At 43.8% G+C, this 13,268-nt stretch overlaps 1 protein-coding gene across 1 annotated transcript in view; it reads left to right on the forward strand.

The window, feature by feature from the left end:
- Nucleotides 1-216: 216 nt before the first annotated feature.
- The window catches only part of CCDC126 (coiled-coil domain containing 126), a 35,403-nt gene continuing 22,351 nt past the window's right edge, over nt 217-13,268 (forward strand). Inside the window, exon 1 of the mRNA XM_056118628.1 lies at nt 217-391. The gene's annotated coding sequence lies outside the window, so the exon portion shown is untranslated. The remainder of the gene's footprint in view (nt 392-13,268) is intronic.

Consider the following 13,268-nt stretch of genomic DNA (forward strand, 5'->3'; position numbering starts at 1 on the left):
CACAGGCAGAGACTTTCGTCTACCCTCTGGGAAATTCCGCGTTCTTCCCTTCAGGGAGGTGGGGGAGCCGGTGACGTTTCTGCTTGCCAAGCAACGGCGTTGTTCCAGCTTCGGGTAGTGCACGCGAGGCTGGAAGCACGTGCCTCCGCTTCCGCGGCTCCGGACTACAAGTCCCAGGATTCCGCGCGCCGCGGGCAGGGCTCGGCGGGAGGCGGAGCGGAAGCGGAGTGTGCGGGAGCCGGGGAGTAGCAGCCCCACGAGCTGGGCGCTCGTCTCGCCTGCGGCCGCTGCCCGGCGTCGGCCTTCCTGCTTTCCGGCGCTGCAGGGGTCCGGCGAGTGCGGGACTGGGGAACCCGAGGTGGCGGCGATGAAGACCAGCCCGACCGGCTAGGTAATGGGGATGGGGTGCGGGAGGGAAGCGTCTGTGCGGGTCGGGCCCGCCACTCTCCCCCCTCCTGCGCCCGCGGCGCCCCTGCCCTGCCCCGCGGGGGCGTCCGGCCGGGACCCCGCTAGGGGACCGACGTGCAGTCCCGTCGTTCCGGGGCCGGGAGCCGCGGCCCCATCAGCCCGGGTCGCGAGGCGCCAAGCACGGCCGGGCTGCGTGAGCCCCGTCCCGGACCCGCTGGCGCGGGGGGCGGCGGCCGAGCTGGGCTGCGGGATGGAGCGGCCGCGGCAGCCGGGCTCACTTCTTCCTCCCCCCAACTCTCCCTCAGCCTCTTATTTTATTCTGTTTCATTTTATTTTTTGACAGCTCAGCCTGTTCTACTTTGACGGAGAGACAGAGAAAGTCCGAAGTCCCCTTTTTGAACTCCCGAAACTCAGCTCCCGGGGTGACTTGGGCAGGATGCACTTAAAAAGCTGCATCGATTGTGGCTTTTATAAGACACCGAGAGGGGCTCAGGCAGCCCCGGCTCCAGCCCTGCTTGTGTCCACCCTGCTTGGCTTTTGTGACTTGGCTTAGTTCAAGGGCTCTTAAGCCTGAATTGTCACGGCTGTCAAACGGAGAAGCCGGTGTATACCGCTTAAGTTGAGAGAGGAGAGAAAGAAAAGGAAGAATAGGCTTAGAATACCATTGATTCTTAAACTGATGAGAAAAAAGAAAAAAAAGCCTTTGGATGATGTTCTGCGGAAGTGGTTTCTGGATGTGTGAGTTTCTTTAATGATTAGCCTCCGGTTTGCCTGTGGTTCACGTCTTAACCTTGCTCCCGTTAAACCTAAGCGGAGAATTCTTTAAAATATCTTCTTTTTCAGTTTCTGCTGTTTTAAGATGGCTGAGAATGTTCTTAGGAAATTGATGACTCTGCTTTTCTGTGGATCCGCTTTGCAGAAAGCAAGGATTTATTCACTCCACATCACCCTGCCAGTTCTCTCCTGTGGGGCAACCTTAAGAGGAGTTAACTATGCCAATATTTTTCTACCCCTTTCTCCACTTTCTCTTGATCAGTGATTTTCCCTTTTTGGAACTTGTGCTTCTGAGTTGTAGTTGTTCTCAGGGAAGTTGAATAAATGCGGTAAATTTTAAGTGTGATTTGAGACATTTCACTTTACTCTCTAGTTTCTGTTTGTGTGTACAGTTTTCTCCTGAATTTTGCTGATATTGGTGTATTTTTCCAAGGAAACTTTATGATCTTGAGTTTAAATTTATTATAAATTGGTTTTTGGTCTACACCTGGTGGTGCTCAGGGTTACTCTTGGCTGTGCATTAAGGGATTATTTCTGGCGGTGCTCAGGGGACCATGTGTGGTGTTGGTGATTGAACCAAGATCCATGGCATGTAAGGCAAGCACCCTCCCCACTGTATTATCACTCTGGCCCCTTCATTTTTTTCTCAGATTCATTTATTTTCTTTCTTTTTTAAAATTTACTTTTATTTTTTAATGAATCACAGTGAAATACAGTTATAAAGATGTGATGTTTGAGTTTCAGTCATACAATGATCGAACACCTATCCCTCCACCAGTGCACATTTTCCAGTACCCATGTCCCCAGTATTCCTCCCCATCCCACCCCTCCCCCTCCCTTGTTGGGTAACATTGCTTTGTCCTTCAAGAAGCTTAGGTTTTATCTGGTTACACCCATTAATCTGGTTACACCCATCAATCTGGTTACACCCACCACAGTGCTCCAGAGGCACTTCCACTTCCATTGTGTTTACATGTAAACATGTAAACAGTCTTCCCTATGCTCTCCTTCCCACCCAGTTAATCAGCTTTCCCCTTAATCAGACTTTGTTAATTTGTAAGATCAGTTTCCCAGAAATCTATGATTTTATATGTATGAGTGAAATATTGCCTTTTTCCTCTCCTTATGCCTTATGAACAGTTTACTTTAAAGTAATATCCTTTTTGTATAGATACAGGAAGACCGTTAACATTATGCTTTGTAACTTAGGATTTGATTGGCCTTGAATATTATTCACTCCCGGGCATCTGCTTTCTCGACTTAGCCTCAGTTGCCCTTAGTTCCTAACACCCCAAAAGCAGGGTCCCGACGAGGGACTGAATGGACCCAGGGCAAGCAGTGAGCTACCCTGGCAGCGAAATGGGCCAGGCCAAAGTGCCACGATTCTTAACTATAAATTAAGAGTTTGATCATAGACAAATGCTGTCATGATCCAAAGGTAACGACAAGACTAGGATCCTGCTAGGGGTGGGAAAGACTATCTGGCCTGAGCACCGTAGTCTGAGATCGAGATGGCCCTAGGAGAGCAATTCTATAAGTTTAAGGTATTTCTTACTGTATCCATACAAAATGATTTATATTATATTCTTATACGCTTGTCGGACAAGGAGAGGAGAGGCACGCCCATGGGATTATGCTCTAGGGTGGGTCCTCCTGCTGAGGAAGGATCTGTCCTAGGAGCGGTCTTCCCTGAGGCTAAGATTTCTACCCCTGTTGATCTCTACCCCTATTGATTGTGACCGCACCTATGTAATTGTTTTCCCCAATTCCTCTTGGAGAGAGATATAAGGAGACTGTAGATTGGGCAGGAGGGGCAGAGACAGAAGGAGAGATGAGGAGAGAATCAGAATAAACTACGACTAATACCTACCAGCCTGGCCCTCGTTCCTTCCTCTGCCTAACCATCGCCATCGACCTCTCCGGGGTGGGAGAAGGGTGAGACTACCGAACGCGGGTGGCGGGAGAGATAGAGCCACCGCCGCTGTGGGTGCCGTGCCCCCTCTTGTGTGAGCTTACACACTCCCTCTCTGGCAGACAGTTTCCCCATACTCTCTCTCTACTTTTGGGCATCATTTTATTTTTCATTTAAAACGTCTGATACTCTTTTTTGAATAATTTCTGTTCTATGTAAAATAACATCCTAAATTATGCTATTTTTGAACATTCATAATGGGGAAATTTAATGGGACCTGGTGAATTTTCTGTGTTATGTCTTTAGTGACAGATGCATTAAAAAGGAATGCTTTGGGAAGAAAAGGAGAAATCAAATGATTGTATTTCATAAGGATAACACAGTCTGGGAGTAAAGAAGTAAAAAATTTAGTCTGTGAGGCATGACATATGCAAAGATTTTTTATTACCTGAAAACATAACGGGGGCCTGAGCAATAGTACAGTAGGGAGGTTGCTTGCCTTGCATGCATGTGACACCCAAGTTTGATCTCTGACACCACATATGATCCCCCAAGCCCATCAGAAATCATTTCTGAGTGCAGAACCAGGAGTAAGCCCTGAGCACTGCCAGGTGTGGCTTCAAACTCAAGAAACCAAAAAAAAAAAAATACTAGTCCCCGAGGTATAGCTCAGTGGGCTGAATACTTAAAAGAATGACCCCCCCCCCCGCCCCCTTTACCGAGCATTGCTGAATTTAGTCCTGAAAATCTCCATCCCCCCATACACCATAGCATTGTCCTCCCATTGTTCATCGATATGCTCTAGAGGGCACCAGTAATGTCTCCATTGTGAGACTTCTTATTACTGTTTTTGGCATATCAAATATGTCATGGGGAGCTTGCCAGGCTTTGCTGTGCGGGCGGGATACTCTTGGTAGCTTGCTGGGCTCTCCGAGAGGGGCGGAGGAATCGAACCCGGGTTGGCCACATGCAAGGCAAATGCATTACCCACTGTGCTATCGCCTCATACACCATGTACAACAAAAATACAAATTTCAAAAAAATGTTTCTGTTATTTAGTGCCATAAAGGAAAGGGAGTAATGGCTGCAGGAAAAGGAGCTTTGGTTCTTGTCTTAACTCTGTTACTATCTGTAACTTGGGTTCCTTAGTGGACCTCAGTTTCTCTAAAAAAGCTAATTTGAGGACTCTTTAGTTCAGTCTGCCAATAATAAGGGAGAGAGTTTAGATGTTCTTTCAGTGTGGGAGGGATGTAAGTCCTTTCTTTGTGTCTTAGAGTTTTTTCCTTCTTGACCTTGAGAAGGAGGCGACACAAGAAAATTCTAGAAACAGCCATAAACAGAAGTCTTCAGGGACTTATTCATTCCTGTCTTTCCTGAGCTGCACATTATTTTCTTAAAATCTTCCTATTCTCAGGGCCTCTTCCTCTGACAACAGCTCTTGACCTCATCGTTTTTAGTTAGGGACTCGCTTTACCTGCTTTTTCTGTCTGCTTCTTTGTAACTTCCTCTAATCCAACATTTCTCTATCTCTTTCCCACAAAGCTGGAAGGAGGGTTGGCCTCTCTGTGCTTGTGTTTCCTTCCTGTGGCCCCTTGTTCTTCCGGTTGATCCTGTAAATTTGTGCCAGGGGCCTTTTACCCCCATTTGCATGATTTTCGTCTGTGTCCCCCTTGGAACCACTGTGGTTCCCAGTTGAGGGTTGAGTCACTCTGTCCTAATCTTCCTTTTTCCTTTTTTGTGAATTTTTTACTTCTGATGCCAACAGCTTCGTTTTCTTTGAACACTTTTTTTTTTTTGTGTGTATGAGTTTTCAGGCAAAGGTGCCCGATGTTAATCTTGGTAACTGTGGAAGGGAAAGTAGGGTGTACAGTCATGTGGCAGAAAATAACATTAACTGAGGCTATGTGACTGAAATATCTAGTATTGCACACATAATATATTTCATATTAAACTTTTACTGTGACACAAGGATTGCATTTATACTTTATTCCCTCCCTCCCTCCTTTCTTTCTTTCTTTCTTTCTTTCTTTCTTTCTTTCTTTCTTTCTTTCTTTTTCTTTCTTTCTCCTTCCTTCCTCCCTCCCTCCCTCCCTCCCTCCCTCCCTCCCTCCCTCCTTCCTTCCTTCCTTCCTTCCTTCCTTCCTTCCTTCCTTCCTTCCTTCCTTCCTTCCTGTCACTTTGTGATTCATGTATGCAACACAAGTGCTCTACCCCGAGCTACTTCCCTAGCCCCTAAAGTTTTCTATTCTTGTTCTTGCCTTACTTTATCCAATTTCTCTTAGCTATTTTTGTGCTCTTCTGTGCTGTTGCCTTCTCTTTCCCGAATATGTCATTTAAAAATGATTTGATATCTTGAGAAATAGTTCTGTATCTTACCTGGAATTTTAGTCTCATTCATCTCAAGGCATTTTGTGTAGTTGGCAAGAAGGGGCATTCCTGGATGTGTTTGGTTCGAGTCAAGAGGCAGAGGCAAGTGTCTACCACTGAGCCACCCCCGACAACGTAGGCAATTTGCATGTTTAAATCTGTAGATTTATTTCTTCAAATGTTTGGTTTTATTTTGGGGCTCTATCTGGCAGTGCTCAGGGATTACTCCTGGCTCTGTACTCAGGAATCACTCCTGAAGGGTTGGGGATGGAGAGGGGTGGGGTTGGGTATGGGATGTCAGGGTTTGAACCCAGGTTGGCTGCATGCAAGGGTCCTACTGACTATACTATTGTTCCGTCCCCAGTATTCCGTGCTTTTTGTGATTAGTATCTGTCCATCTAGCTGTGCATTCCTTTAGAGACCAATAGGCAGTGGTTCTCTTAGCAGCATCTTTATCTTAGGAGAATGTTTCTGCTTGCAAGTGGCAACTGTTGCGCAACAGATACTTTATTTTCACTTCTTTGGGCCACACCCACACAGAATCTCAGGGGTTACTCCTGTCTCTGCACTCAGGAGTTACTCCTGGGGGTGCACAGGGGACTATATTGGATGCTGGGATTGAACCCCAATCGGTAGTGTGCAAGGCAAGTGCCCTATTGGCTGTGCTATCACTCTGACCCCTATCAACAGGTACTTTAATTAAAGTTGTGGTAGCTTAAAAGAACATTGGGTCAGTACAGACAGTATGGTGAGTAGAGCACTTGCCTTGCATGTAGCAACCTGGGTTCAATCCTCAACATCCTAGTTTGTCCCTTGCTCACCTCCTGGAGTGATCTCTGTGCTCAGAGCCAGGAGTACACCCTAAGGACTGTCAGGTATGGCCCCAAATGAAAACAAAGGCAGAGCATTTTGCATTAAAAAAAAAGGGATTTAAACAATAGTTAAAATAAAGATCCCTGCCCCTGTTCCCAAAAGATCCCCATCTTTTCTTGTCTCTGATGATGTTGTGATGCCTGGGTGTGGTCCTGCACGTTGTAGTGTGATGCTTGCCAAGGGCTGCATTTCTTTCTTTGTGCTTGCTCACTTAATCACTAGGGACTGCACTTTTTTTGGTATACATCTGAATAACCAGGGAACTTTCATCTATTTTATTTAGGTTTCATTTTTTCAGATTCCAACCAGAAGCTAAATACAGTTGGAAAATGGTAAGCACTAAGTTTTACTTCAAAGGAATATTGATCATTCAGATTTAGTACGATAAAAGTATGCAACCCTTATGCAAAGCTTTTCTTCATTTCAAAGAACAAACAAAAAAACTCCCTCAAAAACTATATAGTAGTCTTTCCTCATGTTCACTGCATGGGATGAGTTATTTTTCAGCCTTAGACACTCATGGCTATTTTTACAATTTAAGATTCTTACTTTTAATAACTTCTCTACTTCCCAAACCCTTCAATATATTTTCCTTTAGGTTGTGTAGAAATCAACATTTCTGTACAATTTTTCTTTGTAATAAAAATCCCTTCTCTTTAAATAAAGAAAAGAACAAAAACCTAAAAGGAAAAGTTCTTTGCCTATCAGGGTTTCATCAGCTATGAATATATTTTTCAGTTTTATAGCTACTTTAGCCCCTTCACACTCCAGATCTGCTTTAATGTGTATTACTATATTCAAACTCAGCAGAATAATCTTTTAAACAGCAACTTGGGGAAAGATTTGGAAATAAACTACATATTCGTGAGTACCAGGAAACAAACATGTGGGACTGTACTCTTTTCATGGTGGTCTCCCATTCGTTCTAGCTGTTCTTTCTGGGAGTTGTTGCAGTGCTCCATAGGTATTTGTCAGGGCTGTGTGTACTGGCTTCTGGTGCTCCCCAAGGGGTTGTGCCCCTTTAGTTGCCGTGCTCATATAACCTGACTCTGCTGTGACCAGGAATTGCCTGTGTCACCAGGAATCACAGACAGCTGAGCTACCAGGATCTCACGTGGCCCCAGGGATGGAATCTGTGACTTCAGACTTGCAAGAAGTTTTTTTTTTAAGTCTCTGAGCTATCTCTTGGGAACAGGTCTCTCCTAAACACATAAGTTTTTTTTTTTTTTGCTTTTTGGGTCACACCTGGCGGTGCACAGGGGTTACTCCTGGCTCTGCACTCAGGAGTTACTCCTGGCGGTGCTCAGGGGACCATATGGGATGCTGGGAATCAAACCCGGGTCGGCCGTGTGCAATGCAAACGCCCTACCCGCTGTGCTATCTCTCCAGCCCCCAACAGATAAGTTTTGTTAGTTTTTCTTTCTTTTTTATTTTGAAATTTTATTTTTCATAGAGTTGCTCACAGTAATTGATTACATTCAGTATTTCAACACCAATCCCACCACCATTACACCTTCTCACCACCTTTATTTCAAATTTTCCCACCACCCAAGCCTACCCCAAAGGCCAGTACTCAATTTATTTTGTATTGTTTGTTATGAATAATTGACTAAAAATGATCCAAAAAAGGTTTCTCTAGAGGAAAGTGTGTGAAAATTATTGTATCTCATCTTGGAGCCACTAAGCCCCTGTATTAGACATCACTAGCTTGTTAGAGTTTGAGCCTTGTGTGCTAATTTATATAGATTTTCTTTTTTCTTTGATCAAGATTGGTTGTCTTCTACCTTACACCTCATCACGTGTTTTTGTGCTACTCTTGGTTTACCAGTGGCAAGATGTATGAGATGTCGTGCAGTTGCGAAAGCAGCTGTACACTCTTAGAAATCTAAAATTTTACATAGGGTGCTAGAACTGGAGTTAAACTTTTTAGCTGGATGGTGATTTTGGGGTCTGGAGGCATCTCTGCAGCATATTGCTCTCTTTCAAGATTCATTTGTGAGTCTCTGGATCATGGCGTTAATGTGCTTAAAATTTAGACACCCAGAGGCGGTTCATGGGTGTTACTGCCAGGAAACCAGAAGCACAGGGAGATGGGAGAAGGGGCCCATTCCTGACTCTGGTGTGAAAAACGCATACCTGGGTTTTTCAGCGGATTCATTCTCATGTGTGGGGAGGCTTGGCTGTGAGCGTGGCAGCTACTGGGTTCTGGAGGTTTGTGCCTGCTGGGGTTCTTTTGGGGCAGGTGGAGGGACTCACCTGCCCCACCTCCAAGGTGCCTGGATGAAATCAGCCTCCTGGGGGGGGATATCTCTGCAGCATGCTCCCTCCTCTCTTCTGAGATTCATTTATGAGTCTCTGGATAGTGTCCATTAATGTGCTTAAATCTTCGTTAGTAGTTTTAATGTTGCATTTGTAGTGGTTGCACAAAACACAAGGAAGTGTTTCAAGACAAGTAGTGTGAAATGAGTGCTTTAAAAACTTCTGATTGCAGAACTTGGTTGCAATTCATAGCAGATCCTTCCTCTCTGCCCTCCCCCCCCATCAAGATTCTGCAGGTATGGAGGCAGTCACGGAGATGTGGGGGGTGTGGGTGTGAGGGGGTATTGGGAGGGAAACTGGGGACATTGGTGAATTGGCGTTGGAACATTGTAAGCCTGGAACTCAATCATGAATGACTTTGTAATTCACAGTGATTCAATAAAAAATTAAATAGAAAAAAAGAGATTCAATAAGTGTATCTGTGTACTATTAAAAAAAGATATCTCTACATCTATCTAGAAAGAAAAATTGACAATAGAATTTGTAGTATGTCGCATATGCTGATGGTTTCTATTTTATTTCATTATTTAAAGTGCATGCAGTATTGAAAGTGCTTACTTGTATGCCACTGACCTGGCTTTGATCCCTGGCACCCCATGTGGTCTCTTGAGCACTGCAGCTTGTGGCCTGAACTAACCCTCTTTTCTCTTAAAACTGCTTATTGTAAACTCAAAGTTGGTTTTTGTTTCTTTTTGGAAAACACTGGAGCCTGAACTGAGAGTTTGTGTGCCTAATTTCCTTGCAATGGGTAGTCATTAATTCTCTATGTCCTTTCCTCTCCTTATCTTTAAAATGAGGGTGTTCCAGTTTAAATTTTTCCTGATTCTCTTCACTCCTCTCGCCCACACAGCTTCCCTCTGCTGGCTTTGTATTTAAAATGCTTAATAACAATTGTGAGTGAATACCCTGGGGAGTTGCTGCTTAGAATTGACTCTATAGTGTATCTTGCCACCACTCCTTCATATTGGAAAACTACTAATAAAAATGTTTTCTGTATAAGGGTCACTGTGATCATATTAGCTACTATTGGTATCTTAAAAACTGTGAAATTGTCTTTATCATTAAAAAGGGACCACCGAACTTTTTTTGCCTGTGGGCGGTTCCTTCTGTTCACTTTAGACAGGCCGTTCCATGCTGGAAGTTGGAATCCTTTTTCTCTTTTGTTTGTACTGAGGAGTTGAAGAATAACAAATTTACTGCCTGCTTCCAGAATTCTGGTTAAAAAAGAATTCTAAAGATTTTAGTTGGAATGAAATCAGAACCAGACTCCCCTAACCTCCTTTCTTGAATCAGATGTTTTCTCCTTAGCCTGTCTTTATCTCACTTTTTATGTAGATTCCACTCATGTTCTTGTTCTTGTTTATATTATCCCGCTTATTTTTCTTATAGTAACTGATCACAAGAGGAAATTTGTTTGTTCTGTTTTCTAGTTTTCTTGGTCGTTTCTACCAAAACAACATTCTTGAGAAGAACAGGAATCTTATCTTGTCTCACTTTTTTTTTTTTTTTAAATTTTTGTTTTTGGGCCACACCTGGCCAAGCTCAGATGCTCAGGGATTACTCCTGGTTCTGCACTCTGGAATCATTCTTGGTATGATAGGGGGAATTTATGGGATGTCGGGATTGAACCTGGGTCAGTTGCATGCAAGTACTTGCTGTACTATATGCATGTACTATATACATGCAACTACTTGCTGTACTATAGCTCCAGCCCTGTTCCACGTTTCACATCTCCAGTTTCTGACACATAGTTGTTTTTTTTTAAATAAATAGTGTGAAGGCATAAGCGAATGAATGAATGAATGAATGAACCAAGTTCTTTACTGTAAAAGTGTAAATGAGCCTGGTCTTTTTACATCTCTTCCCTCTAATCTGTCCTGCCACACAGATTACCAACATTTTTTTCTGGAAATACATTTTTTCCTTATTAGTGTGTTTGCTGATTGTGGCTAAAGGGGTATACCTATAAAAGATCTTGAATTTATTTTTGTTTTGCTTTATTTTTTAATTGTAGATTTTTGTCCATGTTAAAGAAAACCCCTAAGATTTAAGATGTCTTAAATCCTTTTGTAGTGACTTTGAAGTGCTTCGATTTTATGTAAAATTTTGTTTCTTTTAAGCCACACCTGATGGTGCTCAGGACATACTCCTGGCTTTGCACTCAAGCGGGCTGGGGGGAACATATGGGGTGCCAGGAATCAAACCCAGCTCTGCTGCATGAAGCACCCTACCCACCGTACTATTGCTCCAGCCCTAAAGTCTATTTGAAACTTGAGTGTACCAGCTTCACAAACAAAATAGTCCAAAGTTACACAGCTTCAGTATTGTAGTATATCTTTTCCCTGAACTGACTTTAATGTTTTTCCGGTCCATTCTCTTTAAGTGCTGTTCACGGGACTGTACGGGTGTGCCGTACCTCAGGACTGCGTATCTTTTGAGGAGTGGAAGCCTCAGATTTCCGCCTTGCAGCGTCAGAGTGATGCCCTGTGTCTGCCTCACTCCCTCTCTTCTTTCCCTCTGTCCTCCATAATTTAAGGGTTATTTTTGTTGTGTTTTGTCAATCTGTTTGCTCTGGTTATTTATAATCCACCTATGAGTGAAACCGTCCGGCAATTGTCTTTCACTTCCTGACTTGTTTCACTTAACAGAATCACCTCATGTTTCCATCCATGTTGTTGTCAGATGCACAATTTCATTTCTTTCAGTAGTGGGGTCATCTTTTATTGGGTATATATTCCAGAAATTCCTTATCCGGTCATCCGTCAGTGGGCATTTAGTTCAATTCCCTTTTCCAGCTGTTGTGACTAATGCTGCTATGAACATGTGAGTGCAAAAATACCCTGCTATGAACATGTGAGCATTTTATATACCTCAGGTATACTGCCCAGAAATGGTACTGTTGGATTATTTGCTGTTTACGTTTTTATTTATTTGATGTTATTTTTATTTGGGGCTGGAGAGAGAGTACAGCAGGTAGTGCTCCTGATCCCCGGTATGCCATATGGTCTCCCAAAGCACCACCAGGATAGGATTTATTCAGAGTAACTCTCAACTTCTGAACACTGGATGTGGGCCAAAAGCCCCCACCTCCCCAAAATAAAACCAAACCCCAAATATTTTACTTTTATATTTCATTTTGGTTCTAGGGTCGTATCTAGTGGTGCTGGGGGGCTATTCCTGGCACTGTTTGGGGATCAGGGTGAAACCTGGCTTCCCACATATAAGGCCTGAAAGCAGCCCTTTGAGCTGTTTTTCCAAATTCCATTTTTAATTTTTAAAAAATATATCTTGGGGGGCTGAAGTGATAGTACAGAGGGTTGCCTTGCACGTGGTCAACCTGGGTTCGCTCTCTTGCATCCATATGGTCCCTTGAGCACTGCCAGGAATAATTCTTGAGTTAGAGCCAGGAGTTACCCCTGAGCACCACCATGTGTAGCCCCAGACAAAAACAAAACCATGTATTTCTATCTGTGTCTATATCTATATATACACACATACACACATATATGTGTATATATGTGTATGTATATGTTTGGGTGTGTTTGCGTGTATATTATGAAGGCACTGTAAATTACAAAGTTCTTCATGATTTGGTTTTCCGAATACAATATTTCAACACTAGTATCCAGTATCCCTTCATCAGTATACACTTCCCTCCACCAGTGCCCCTACCCATACTCCTGCATGCCTCTGTAAAAGGCAGTTTTTTTTTTTAATAATTTTTGACGCTGTGGTTTACCGTACCGTTGCTGATAGGGTTTTGCACATAAAGAATGTCCTTATCATTTTCCACCGAGGCTGCACCAGTTTGAATTCCCAGCACTGTATAAGAATTTCTAGTATTTGCACTCTTGCCAACACTTGTTTTCAGTTTTTTTTTGGTGTGTGTGTGTAGTGTGTGTGTGTGTGTGTGTGTGTAGTGTGTGTGTGTGTGTGTGTGTGTGTGTGTGTGTGTGTGTTTGGGCCACACCAGATGGTGCTAAGGGCGTATTCTTGGCTCAGTGCTTAGGAATCACTCCTGGAGGTGCTGGGGAACCATTTCTGAGCTTAGTGTTGAATGGGTTCAGAAATGTGCCAAGGCAGGTGCTTCAGACTCTGTGCTCTCTCTCTCTGGCTTTTTTAATTTTTTCTTTGTTGGGGTGTTTCCAGGTAGTGCTCTTGAGAATTCAGCTTTGTGATAGTGGGGTTCACCAGGGCCATGCTTCTGAGCCACGTAGTGCTGTTGGTTAAACTTGGAGACCTTGTATGCAAGGAGTGTACTCTAGGCCTCCAGCAGATACCTCATTTCAGTCAGCAGATACCTCATTGTAGTTTTGGCTTGCATTCCCTAGTAATGATGTTGAGCATTTTCCCCTCCCCCCTCCCCCCTCCCCATTCCTTTCCTTTTCCTTCCTTGAACCACACCTGAAGATGCTCACATGCTCAGGGGTCACTCTTGGCTCTGTACTCGGGAATTACTCTTGATGGTGTTTGGGAGCCCATATGGGGTGTCGGGGATCGAATGCTGACCAGCTGTGTGCAAGGTAAGCACCTTACCCATTGTACTACCTCTCTGGCTCTGTTGAGCATTTTTCATGTTTTTTTTTTTTTTTTCCTGTTTGGGTCACACCCGCTG

The sequence above is a fragment of the Sorex fumeus genome, unplaced genomic scaffold (genome assembly GCF_029834395.1).
Source record: "Sorex fumeus unplaced genomic scaffold, SorFum_2.1 ptg000037l, whole genome shotgun sequence".
NCBI lineage: Eukaryota > Metazoa > Chordata > Mammalia > Eulipotyphla > Soricidae > Sorex > Sorex fumeus.